At 33.0% G+C, this 10,454-nt stretch overlaps 1 long non-coding RNA gene across 2 annotated transcripts; it reads left to right on the plus strand.

Moving 5' to 3' along the window:
• The first annotated feature begins 808 nt into the window (after positions 1–808).
• On the plus strand, positions 809–10,424 carry LOC121413205. Of its 2 annotated transcripts, none has more exons than XR_005969700.1 (5): positions 809–1,472; positions 4,224–4,317; positions 5,172–5,249; positions 6,622–6,688; positions 8,748–10,424. It is a non-coding gene; the product is annotated as an uncharacterized LOC121413205 (long non-coding RNA). The 2 variants fall into 2 exon arrangements; XR_005969699.1 differs by having other exon boundaries at positions 810–1,472; positions 4,228–4,317; positions 8,748–10,423.
• Positions 10,425–10,454: the final 30 nt, after the last annotated feature.

Consider the following 10,454-nt stretch of genomic DNA (forward strand, 5'->3'; position numbering starts at 1 on the left):
GAAATTTAGGAAATTCAGACCCGAAGAGGGACATTGTTTGTAGGAATTCACGAAGACGATACGTAGTTCACTTACCATATGATGCGAGCGCGAAGCGCGAGCTGAAAAATTTTGATATTCAGATCATAAAAAGGGACATTTGAAGGACTGATTCTAGGAATTCATGGAGAGCAGACATATTTCACCAATCCACTACTGCGAAGGAAATGTTTTATTAAGATTTTAAAATGGTGCAATCACTTTAAGTAGTCTTGAAAAAAGAAGCATACTATTGTACATAAAACAATAATCACTCGAAGTGCATCGAATTATATTTGGCAGTATGTTGTATATTGACTTGAAAACGGGAGGATTTAGTATTACAGGGTTATATATCTCGTTAAACAGACAATGCGAGCACTATAGGAACAATGAAGACATAGGACCTGAGCAAATTATGTTTCGTAAATTTATGAAAAAATGTTTGTTATGTAATATAACATAATTACGATTATTATAACATTATAAATATAATGAACAATAATATTTTTTCCCACTACGTTATTTTCCTTTCTCCCACTTTTTATCCTTTCCCCTTTTTTTGGTCAGCCGATTGGGGGAGCACGTGGCCCCCATGCCCCCCCCCCCCCTAGTTACGCCACTGTATACATATATGCATATATATGTTTGTTTTGTTTATTATCTGAAAATGAAAGTGAAATAAACTAAACTGAAAATGAAAATAGATAGATAGATGGAGAGACCGACAGACAGACACACAGATAGATAGACAGATAGATAGATAGACAGATAGATAGACAGATATATAGATAGATAGACAGATAGATAGATGGATAGATAGATACATATATCATGTAGGTAGATGGATAGACATATAAACAGACACAGATAGATATTCTTTAATTGTAAGATAGGGTTCTATATACCGTATATAGTTTTTATCATTGAAATTGTTCATGATAATGAGCAAGATGAAATTAATCATTTGTGTAATATTGATGATTTGCATAATATATGTTTTTTAAATTAATATTTACTATTAATGATGTCATAATAAAAATGGCATTACAACAATTTTATGATGACGATGGTTTGCATTCATCGTGCTAGCTGTACGGGAAAATAATGTCATCACAGTATAAACATAGCAACTGCAATATTGGTTGACGCCCCCTATCGATACAGATATGCATGCTCGAGCGCATGCATGATAAACAACGTGTTGGACGAGTTAGGCCTACTGCTTTAAAGAAGTTTTGTTTAACTTTCAAGCTTGTTGTCTGCCATACCGGAAATCTTGGAGCCTGTGTCTCTGTCTCTGAGACTGAGAGTAAGACTGTTGTAGCGTGAGGACTAAAGTCGTTAATTATATCAGGCCTAATTAGGGTCTTTTGACATCTTGTTCTTGCCTACTGGTACGCCGTAGCCGTCGTCACGGCCTTCGGCTTCGCTGTATTCGTACGTGTGAATTGGTAAGAATTGTTTCATGTCACACATGTGTAGGCCTACGGTATGGCACGGGCATCTGCATGATAGAACACGTCTGTTATTAATACGGTACAAGTGGTTTGTTGCAAGAAACATATATGCAATTGATTGCAAATTTCAAGTTTAAATTTAAATACAAGAGACATATCGATGTTAACTTTAGCTTAGCTAGCAAATCTGTTTATGGAAGATAATCAGACATAATATTAATAAGGCAGTGTATACAGCCACACGCGTGTGTCTTTACCATCCAGCCACACGCGTGTGGTTATATCCAGAACACCTATCTGTGGATACCGCCACACGCCGCCAGTAATAACAGTAAAACGCGTATGTAGGTCTGACCGTCTATATCACGATCAAAATAACCTCATTTCTTCATTAAATTCTTACATTCTAAACCACTCTGATTTCTTTAAATCATTTCAATTTCATTCTCACCGTCTTCTCTCCTTGCTTTTCTTGTCTTATTATAAAAGGCCGCCTGTTAAATAGCAAATTCTCTTTTTCTACTTGTGTCGATTCTGGCTTCCTTCGCGGCGCGGTGGCAGACCCATATACAGCGTTAGCGCAGCGCAGTAGTAGACATACACAGTTTGGGTTTACGTTTGGTACGAATTATGAATATTCATAACTTAGTAGTACGTCTTGGTAGTGCTTGCATGAATATGCATGATTTCATTTTTACGATCTCCTGCTAACGATATCGATAGCCTCAGGAGATGAAATGAAAACGAATACTTAGTAGATGGATAGACAGATAAAATTTAGATAAACAGGAAACAGAGTGATAGACATATAGATAGATAGAAAGATAGATAGATAGATAGAAAGATAGATAGATAGACAGAGACACCGGGGATAGTGGACAGATAGATCTGACAGAAAGACAGAATATATAGGCCTGGCATTAGAATGAAATATGAAGAAAATAAATGAATCTATAAGTATTAGATTTATGGGTACCTACATTACTACTAAAACAAATGATTGGATAAATAAATAAATGAAGAAGTAGACCTAGGTAAACTTAGACTTCTGGTGATGGGAGAGGGTCATAATGTATATATCATAACCACTGGCGTAGCCAGGAATTTTCAACAGGAGGGGGGGGGGGGCAAGGAGAAGGTAAATTCAAAATTCCTGGCTACGCCAGTGGTTATAATGTATACATTATGACCCTCTCCCATCACCAGAAGTCTAAGTTTACCTAGGTCTACTTTTTCATTTATTTATTTATTTATCCAATCATTTGTTTTAGTAGTAATGTAGGTACTTATAAATCTAATACTTATAGATTCATTTATTTTCTTCATATTTCATTCTAGTTTTTGAAATGACATCATAACTTAAAAAGTATATGGACCTAGTTCATGAAACTTGGCTATAAGGTTGATCAAGTATTACTGAACATCCTGCATGAGTTTCACGTCACATGACCAAGGTCAAAAGGTCATTTAAGGTCGATGAACTTTGGTTGACTTGGGGGTATCTGTTGAATTCCCATCATAACTTTGAAAGTTTATGAATCTGATTCATGAAACTTGGACATAATAGTAATCAAGCATCACTGAACATTTTGTGCAAGTTTCAGGTCTCATGATTAAGGTCAAAGGTCATTTAGGGTCAATGAACTTTGGATGAATCAGGGTATCTGTTGAATTACCATCATAACTTTGAAAGTTTATTGGTCTAGTTCGTTAAACTTAGACATTAGAGTAATCAAGCATCACTGAACATTTTGTGCAAGTTTCAGGTCTCATGATTAAGGTCTAAGGTCATTTAGGGTCAATGAACTTTGGCCGAATCGGGGGTATCTGTTGAATTACCATCATAACTTTGAAAGTTTATGGATCTGATTTATGAAACTTGTACATAAGAGTAGTCAAGTATCACTGAACATCCTGTTCGAGTTTCAGGTCACATGATCAAGGTCAAAGGTCATGTAAGGTCAATGAACTTTGGCCATGTTGGGGTGTTTTGTTGAATAACCATCATATCTCTGTAAGTTTATTGGTCTAGTTCATAAAAAAGTGGACATAAGAGTAACCATGTATCACTGAACCTCTTGTGCGAGTTAGAGTAGTATTCAAAGTCAGCACTGCTGCTATATTGAACCGCGTGATGCAGGTGAGACGGCCAGAGGCATTCCACTTGTATTTGAATAATTTAGTTGTGTGCGCATTGGTTGCTATGGGAGGCATATCTTAGCAACCATTTGACCTTAGGGCAAAATATTTCAGATTTTTCCGTCAGACACTTGGGGCAACATTTGGTGCGAGTTTAAAGAAAATCGAAGAGGGTCGGGTGACAAATTGTCTGAAAACTGGTTGATTTGATGTGGATTGACCCATATTTCATTTGAATTGCCTCTTATCACATCTATCCATAGATCATGTGTTTTTTCTACATGAGGGCATGTAATACATATATTTTAAGAATACATCATGGATAAAGAGTTTGTCTCATAACAGAAAGCAAAAACAGACATTTTGAGGGTATTTTATAGTCTACCAAAGGGAAAGTTGTTCATTAATGACATCACACATCCTTGTCGCATCGCCAATGGGAGGATCTCCATGGCATTACTGATTGCAGTATTCAAATGCTCATAACTTTCTCATTATTTGTCCGATTTTTCTCAAACTTTCTTTATTCTTATTCTTTGATTTTTCTGTTTTTACAGAAAGGTTTTATTCCCCTTAATTTATATTTTATGTGTTACTTTTCTCAAGACAGTTTACATCAGTTCAGTTGAAATCGAAGACTTCTTCAAAGTCAAGTTTCAGTTTTTGTCAACTCAAGGAGCATTTGCAACTTCATTTGTGTGTAAGTATATTTTAATATAAGTAGATCTAGGCCTACTTGGTGATTCAAAATGTTTCTAAATATGTTTTTTAGATTTGATGCACATGATTTGTCTGTGCAGTGTTATGTGCCAGTCAGATAATGATCTCTGACCAGCGTTGGTTTTAAATATATACTTATATATATATATATATATATATATATATATATATATATATATATGTATATATATGAATATAAGTATATTTCTCTATGTAATCTAGGCCTACTTGGTGATTAGAAATGTTCTAAATATGTTTTTTTAGCAGTTCATTAAAGTAGCATAATTTGATGCACATGATTTGTCTGTGCAGCGTTATGCGCCAGTCAGATAATGCTCTCTGATCAGTGTTGCTTTTAAAGGGTAATAGAATAAAAGGAGAATTGGTTGAGTGTGCTGTCAGTTTTAGATATTTGATTGTGAAATTTGGTGTATAATGTAGGGATGTAGGGACAATATATCGAGATTTTTATTTCATGAGACCAAAGGTCACAAATTCTATAAAATACTTAAACATAAACCATTCTTGACATAACTTAAAAAATTATTTTATGGATGTACTTTAAATGTGGATTATTTGTGCATAGGGATGTGGCAATGATCTGATTACTATTTGAGGTTATGAGATGAAAGGTGAAAGGTCACAAATTCAATAAAATACATTAAAAAATAGACCATCTTTGCAATAACATAAAAATTGTTTCACAGATATACTTCGAACTTGGTTTGGGTTAACAATGGTTTGGTTAAGTTTTGGGGTGATGAGTTCAAAGATGTTTTTAAGAGCGATCTAGTTCAATATCACATGTGTGTATTTTTATTTTTTTTTAAACAGGTAATTTCAGAGTCTCATCTTGAGGCAATTCAGCGAAGGCTTGCGCTGAAGGTGTTTATATTGTTATTTCTGTGTACAGTAGGTATATTTTTATTACATCTTCCATGTTAAGATTCATTATGTATTATGTTTTTTGGGGGGTGGGGTGGGGGAGGGTTTCATTAATCCTATTACATGTATACATAATGTAGCAAAAAAAAATGCTTTTTTCTTTCCTTTTTTGGGGCTATCTATTTTCAATAGCCAGACTGTACAGAATTGTACAGAAAAATAGCATATTTACTTTTTTCATTATCTTTTATGGGTCAATCGACATCAAATCAACCAATTTTCAGACAATTTGTCACTCGACCAACTTTGATTTTGTTTAAACTTGCACCAAATGTTCCCAGAAGTGTCTGATTGAAAAATATGAAATATTTTGCCCTAAGGTCAAACGGTTGCTAATATTGGCCTCTCTTAGTAATCAATGCATGTTCAACAACTGAGTTTAAATAAAATTTGCTATTTTTGATTGATTGCTGCAGCCAAGTTTGATGAGATAGAATACTCATTTTACGTAAATTGGAAGAACTTTTTGATGTTTACATGGGCAGTGTATTATTTCGTGGATCTAATCAGCCGTTATTGCGCATGATGTCGCCGAAAATGGTTTTCAGCGGCGAAGTCAATGTTTTGGGGTGCCCGTTTGGAGGCTCATAACTTCCAAATTCAAAAAGGTTGGAACCCAATATTGTGTAGATTTGAAGATCATGACCATGGCTCATCCGTTTTGTTTGATTTGTTTTGTTTTGATGGGTCAATAAACTTCATTGCTTAAATTTGATGATTGAAATCCATTTTCAAAATTTCATGTATGAATTAGCAGCATAATAGATTCATATAAAATAAAAATTCTAATATTTCTCAAATAAAGTTATGCAGCTCTTTACATTACATCACGGGAGACGTATGTACCAATTTATATAGCAAACATGCAGTATGTGGCCGAGATCCATCGAGAGTGAGAAGTGTGGAAATACCCGGGAGAATCAATTGAGTATTAATTTTTTGTGTTTTTTCTTTTTCCGTCTCTCTCTGTTGTATTGTGTTGTTTTTGTTAGTTGTTAAATCAGTTTCATATCACTCATCTCATACCATTTCACCTTCACCCTCAGATCCTTTAGACGTAAAGGTGCGAGAAGTAAGAAACTCATTAAGAACCTCATCCCAAACTTCATATTGTAAACATTTCATTTATACCATATACCATACCATTTCATCTTCACCCTCTCACCTTTAGACGTAAAAGTGAGAGACAAAAGGAACTCATTTAGAACCTCAGAAATTTCGTTTTAAACTTTCATTGGAATTTCATCTGTTGTCATGATTGGAATTATTTATCTATAACAAGGAGGAACTTTAGTTTCTGGAAAGCACCTTATTGTTTTTTTTTTATTTTCCAAAACAGGTTATTTCAGAGGGCAGAAGGCCATTGAGTACAGGTTTCTTGGAGGTAGTTAAATTGTTATTACAGCGTAAGTATATTTATAAATATAACAAAAAAGTAATAACCGCCTCCCCTTCATTTGAGAGTACCAAAGTTTTGTACAAAATAATTTTGATAAGTAAAATTTTTGTAGACATTTTGTACTACAATTGACTTAGTTTTATGAAAATAGACCAATATGTAGTCACATATGAATAAGCAATGTTAAAAGCTAAAGAAACTTTATATATGTATTGAAGGATGGCAATGATCTGATTAGATTTTGGGGTTGTGGGGTCAAAGATCAATGGTCAAGAAATAAATAAAATACATAAAAAATACATTTTTCTTGCAATATAAAAAAAAAGGTTTCGCGGATTAACCCTAAACTTGGATCATATGTGCATTGAAGGGTGGGAAGGATTTGATTTGTTTTGGTGTTTATGAGGTCAAAGATCAAAGGTCATTAATTGAATAAAGTACATAAAAAAATGACGAATTTTGCGATAACTCGTAAACTGTTTCAGCAATCAACTTGAAACTTATTCATGTATGAATTGAGTGGTGACAATGATCTGATTAGTTTTTTGGGATCACGAGATCAAAGGTCATGAAATCAATAAAATATGTAAAAAATACAATGTTCTCACGATAACTGAAAATCCGTTTCACGGATCAAGTTCAAACTTGGGTCATATGTGTATTGAGGATGACAGTGATGTGATTAAAGGAGAATGAAACCATTGGAAGAAGATAGCCTGTGTGAAAACAAAAAAATCAAAGAAACAGGTCAACAAAAGTTTGAGAAGAATTGGACAAATAATGAGAAAGTTATGAGCATTTGAATATTGCGATCGCTAATGCTATGGAGATAGGAAATTGACAATGCGACAAAGATGTGTGATGTCACTTGTGCACAACTCTCCCCATTACTTTAGAAAATATTTAATTTCAATTGTCTCTTTTATCACATCTATCCATAGATCATGTGTTCTTTCTACATGAGGGCATGTAATATTTTTTAAGAATACATCATGGATGAAGAGTTTGTATCATCATAACAAAAAGCAAAAAGAGACATTTTGAGGGTATTTTATAGTCCACCAAAGGGAAAGTTGTTCATCAGTGACATCACACATCCTTGTCGCATTGCCAATAGGAGGATCTCCATGGCATCAGTGATTGCAATATTGAAAAGCTCATAACTTTGTCATTATTTTTCTGATTTTTCTCAAACTTTCTTTATTTTTATTCCTTGATTTTTCTGTTTTTACACAGGCCTATTTGTTCCAAAGGTTTCATTCCCCTTTAAATTTGGGATTGATGAGGTCAAAGGTCACGAATTCAATAAAATACTGTAAAAGTAGATTGACTATTCATGTAATAGTTAAATACAAGGTTGATTATTTTAATCAACAAAAATACATTGTCAACCATTATATATTTATATATATTTTGATTATAATATTATTGTTATATTATTTTGGGGAAAGTGCTTAACTTTAATTTTCTGGGGGGGGGGGGAGGGGGATTCTCCGTAATGTGAAAAACTGTTGATGCGGCAATCCTTGATTAAATATACAATTATTTCTAGTATAAGTTATGAAAATTCACTTGTTTTCTGCTTTATATGCCTGAAATAGTTCAAGTATCAATCCCCTTTGAAAAAACAAAAAACAAAAGGTAGAAAACCAGAGAAATATGTAAGAAATTATAAAAACAATAGAAAACATACCAATTTTTTAAATATAGTTTTGATTATAACTTTCAAAAGAGTCTTCAAACTAAAATCAAAAGTTCATGGCTTATATTTAATGATTAAAAACTATTTTCAAAATTTCATGTATGAATTAGCAGCATAATTGATTGATATAAAATAAAATTCAAATATTTTGCAAATAAAGGTATGCAGCTTTTTAGGTTACATCTAAAGGTTACATTTATAAAGCAAACATGTAGTTTGTGGCCGAGATCCCCCCCCCCCCCTTCCCCCGGAGTGAGAAGAGTGAAAATACTTGGGAGAATCAATAGAGTATTAATTTGTTTTGTTTTTTCCTTTTCTCTCTCTGTGTGTTGTATTGTCTTGTTTCTGTTGATTGTCAAATCAGTCCATATCACTCATCTCATACCATTTCACCTTCACCCTCAGATCCTTTAGACGTAAAGGTGCGAGAAGTAAGAAACTCATTTAGAACCTCATCCTAAACTTCATATTCATAACATTTCATTCATACCATATACCATACCATTTCATTTTCACCCTCTCACCTTTAGACGTAAAGGTGAGAGACAAAACGAACTCATTTAGAACCTCAGAAACTTCATTTTAAACTTTCATCGAAATTTCATCTGGAAGTCTGTCTACCAATTCACGACAATAACCCTTGCATTTAGAGGCTTGGGTGAGTCACAAGGAATTGGGGATAGCAACGAACAAACAGAACTTTTAAACACATAATTCTTTTAAACACATAATTCTTTTAAACAACTTAAAAAACTAAAAAAAAACAAACTAAAAACAAACAAACAATCCCAAACAAACAAAAAACCTAAACTAAAGAATTAAAAACATTGAATGACTTCCCCAATTTGTGTCAAGAGTTTTTATTTGATTGACTTTGGGAATTTGTAGCATTTGGTTAAGAAAGGAAATAGTGATTGATTGTTTGTGAGAAGAGAATACAAGTGAGCTTCATTGATAACTTAGAGAGAAAGTATATTAAATATAAAAGTGAATTTGATTAAAAAAATTAGAAGTTTGTGGCACAACAGTGAGAGAAAGAGTTTTGAAAATATAAGTTAACTAGACTGAGAAATAGAGTATCTAAGAAAACTTAATTTTTATAGATCAAGTGTAATATAGTACTTTAAACCACAAATCTATTTTACTATTTTGGTTCCATATCCAAGAAACCAAAAAAATAAGAATTGGAAGGTATTACTTGCAGAGAATTGATTTCAAAAGTGTATTGATTGCATTCCCTAGTGTAAATTAAAAATAGTAATACAATTTTTTTCAAGGTGAAAAAGTGAAAAGTGACTTTACACAATAAGTGCAAACAGTGATATAACTGAATACGTCAAAAGAGGTAAGAGCAATATTCCAGATTTGATAGAGCAGATAAAGAGTGATAGAGCAGATAAGGAGAAAGTAACATTGTGATAAAGAGGTATCTGAAAAATCAAGTGAACTGGATTGAGTGAAAATTGCTCTTTGTAAATTTGACTTGGAATATAAAGTGTAAAAAAGGAAAAAGCTTGATTGAAGTCGAGGTTACAGATAAAATTTTATAGTGTTTGAAACGGGCAATTGATTTTCATTACAAAGAATAAAACAACTTTTTAAATACAAAGGACTAAGTGATTTGGGCTGAGCTTTATAGAATTTTGCAAATAAAAATTTAATTTATTGACAAAAATACAGATAAAAGATACAAAAAGGCACTAAAATTTTAAAAGGGGTAAGACTAATGCATAACTGCAACTAGGGATAAACTTGAGTAAAGTGAAAGAGTTAAAATACAGAATAAAGGCTAGAAGCGTTATTGCAGAATTTGATTTAGAAAATAGTGATATTTTTTCTCAAAGGGTAAAATAGTGACCTTGTTGATAAAAAGAGAAATTTGAGTGAACCTGACTGAGCAAATTAATAGTCGTTCATAAATTTGACTAGGGATATAAAGTTTGATAGAGGAAAAAAATATCTCGCTTGATTATAGTTAAAGTTATATATGAAAATATAGAGTTCCTTACAGATAAGATACTGAAAGGTACAAAAATTTTGAGAGGTGGAAAGAGTGATATTTCACAAGTGC

Source organism: Lytechinus variegatus, chromosome 4 (genome assembly GCF_018143015.1).
Source record: "Lytechinus variegatus isolate NC3 chromosome 4, Lvar_3.0, whole genome shotgun sequence".
Classification (NCBI taxonomy): domain Eukaryota; kingdom Metazoa; phylum Echinodermata; class Echinoidea; order Temnopleuroida; family Toxopneustidae; genus Lytechinus; species Lytechinus variegatus.